This window comes from Quercus robur, chromosome 12, assembly GCF_932294415.1.
Source record: "Quercus robur chromosome 12, dhQueRobu3.1, whole genome shotgun sequence".
Taxonomy (NCBI): domain Eukaryota; kingdom Viridiplantae; phylum Streptophyta; class Magnoliopsida; order Fagales; family Fagaceae; genus Quercus; species Quercus robur.
In genome coordinates, this window is record NC_065545.1 from 35,210,122 (window position 1) to 35,213,008 (window position 2,887).

Consider the following 2,887-nt stretch of genomic DNA (forward strand, 5'->3'; position numbering starts at 1 on the left):
GGTCTCATATTTGATTATAAAATTAGGAAATAAAACTCTCTCTAAAAATAAATAATTTAGGACTCATAGCACAAAATTGTACTTTAATTTGAAATTCTAATTGTACTTTCTCTAAGCATTACCTATTAATATATATAGATTATATAAATTGTATTAGAATAATTATATGTTTATATTATACTAGCAATGTAACTCTTGGCCTTTGGTACATGGAACCCACATTATCCTTTCCATCTAGATTCTTAGGAATATGATGACAAGCAATTTTTTTTTTTTTTTTTTTTTTTTTTGAGAATGTGATGTCAAGCAATCTTGATTAGGGATGGCAATGGGGCGGGGCGGGGCCGGAGGATGAGATCTTCACCCCTGCCCCGCATGGATTTTTCTTGCCCCATCCCCGCCCTGCCCCGCATGACAGGGAAATTTTTTTGCCCCATCCCCGCCCCTTAAGGCCTTGCGAAGACCCGCGAAACCCCGCCCTGCACCGTAAAACTTTATTTCTTATTAATTTTCCCTACAACTATTACCATTTTTTCAAATAAAATGACATGTTTCAATAATAAAAATATACTTGAAATTATAAATAAATTTATCCTATCAAATCAAACTAATTTTTAGCCAAAATTAAATGATATTATCTAAATGTTTATATTTCATTGGCCTAAAAAACACTAAAACAAATCTCCTTTATACTAAGTAGTGTGCATTATTTAATTCCTCCCATTTTGTGACTATTTCATAGAGAATGGGACAAAGTCTCAAACCTGTACCTTATGTTTTTTAATAAAAATACATAAAACTAAATTAAATTGTATATAATTTTTGTGTGGAGAACAAGAACGATCAGCTAGAGCTAGTACATGATTGATGTCATCATATCTACAATCAAACCAATAGGGAAACATATTCCTCATCACCTCGTTCTCCAAAAATTAAAAAACAAAAACCCAGCTTGTAAAATAGATATGGATTTTGACAAGCATAAAGAAGCAGTGTTGTTAAGCAGCCAAATGCCCACACAAAATTACAAAAACAATGACACTGACACAAATATTTAGAGCCTCAGACCAGTACCTCATTAAAAAAAAAAATTATATTATGTTCATGATGAAAATTAAGTTGAGCAAGATGTATGAATCATGAATGAAACCAGTAATTCAATAGTATATAAATTTGTTTATAATAAAGACAAAAAAAAGTTAAAATTGGTACCTTATTTCCAACTTTGCTAGAGAGAAAAAAGAGGTAGAACCACGTTAGGTAGAATAAAATAAGCTAATGATATTTTTGTTTAAATAGTAGGGTTTTAGGGTATGAAAAAATTTACAATTTAACCCTTATTAATGCGGGGTGGGGTGGGGCGGGTCTAAAAAGTGTAAACTCATCCCCGCCTAGCCCCGTGGTGTGGGTCTAAAATCTTGCCCCATCCCCGCCCCACCACCTTTGCGGTGCGAGAAAAACCCGCACGGGGCGAAGCGGGGAGGGGTAGGGCAAAATTGCCATCCCTAATCTTGATTTCTAAGAATATAACTATTTCTATGTTTGTTTGATTTGGAATCTAATAAAAATACTGAGAATATAAGATGCTTTCCTAAAATACCATTTAATTAGTAAATACAACATTAAGTCTCTTTTTTTTAATCTTCCTCAAAATAAATTATGAGAAGCAAAATATAAACTATAAATCATGGACAAAAAGTGCATTAAATGAGAATCTAGATACTCATGGCATTTAATTCCCTTGTGTGATTTGCAACCAAATGTGGGAACCTTTCAATATTTTTTGGAATCGTAAAATATCATCTCATACAAACGCCAAGAGTAAACAAATGTGTACAACAATGTAAAAATTTGCAAAAGAATTTTACATAGCAAGTACAATGTAAACTAAGAATTTTCATATTATTTATTCTTTTTTTTTTTAAAGATGAAAATCGCATCCTAATCAAGTAGGGAACAATAGAAACATGGATTCAAATTTTTTTTTTCCCTTTTAAGTAATTAAATTGCAAATCACATGTTGAATAATTGAGAGTGAGATTTTTTTGTTTTGTTTTTGTTATTGTTATTGTTCTTATCTTTTCAAGTTAGTCTCCCATTGTGGGTTCCAGTTAGTTCAATTGGTAAAGTCTCTGATGATTGTATAAGAGATCTGGGATTCAATCTCTGCTTACACCAAAAACTGATAGGTATCTTGGTCTGATGATAAAAAGCTATCATTAGAAGCGGACACCATAAGTTGAAACTCTCTAAAAAAAAAAAGGTTAGTCTCCCATTTGTTGTTGTCGTTGTCGTTGTTGTTTTTTTTTTTTTTGGGTGGGGGAATGAACACAACTTAATTTCACAACTTTTCAAAGGTTCTTATTACCTCTTTAATGTTATTTAATGTTTATATACACACAATAAATAAGGGATAGAAATGGAACCATTTTAAGACCAAGAGGGACATGACCCCCCAAAAAGATTAGCACTATATTTGGTTGCTGGAAATGGAAGAAAAAAAGAAGAGAAAATGAAAAAGGAAATGAGAAAAAAAAAGGAAAAAGAAAACATTTCTACCATGTATGATTGGAAATAGGAAGGAAAAGGGAAAGGAAAAGAGAAATATCATTCATCCCCTTTGCAAAAAGAAGGAAAATGGGAAAAAAAATGTAAATCCACAAAAAGTTAAATAGTATGGCTGCACATTTTTAGTGGAGATTTCCCTCCATTTCCACCCAAATTGGACGGAAAACAAATGTGGGATCAGCTGGTTCTTTTTCCCTTCCTTTTCTACTCCTTTTCTTTTCCGTTGTAGTAAACAAACAGCTTCCACCTATCCTTTTCTCTGTCATTCTTTCCCGTAACAGTGTGGTAAATCTTTTTTTTTTCTTAGAAAAAAAAAAAA

General features: G+C 32.2%; 1 pseudogene; it reads right to left on the bottom strand.

Moving 5' to 3' along the window:
• Window positions 1-837: 837 nt before the first annotated feature.
• LOC126710658 (small nucleolar RNA Z102/R77) lies at window positions 838-924 on the bottom strand (annotated as a pseudogene).
• Window positions 925-2,887: the final 1,963 nt, after the last annotated feature.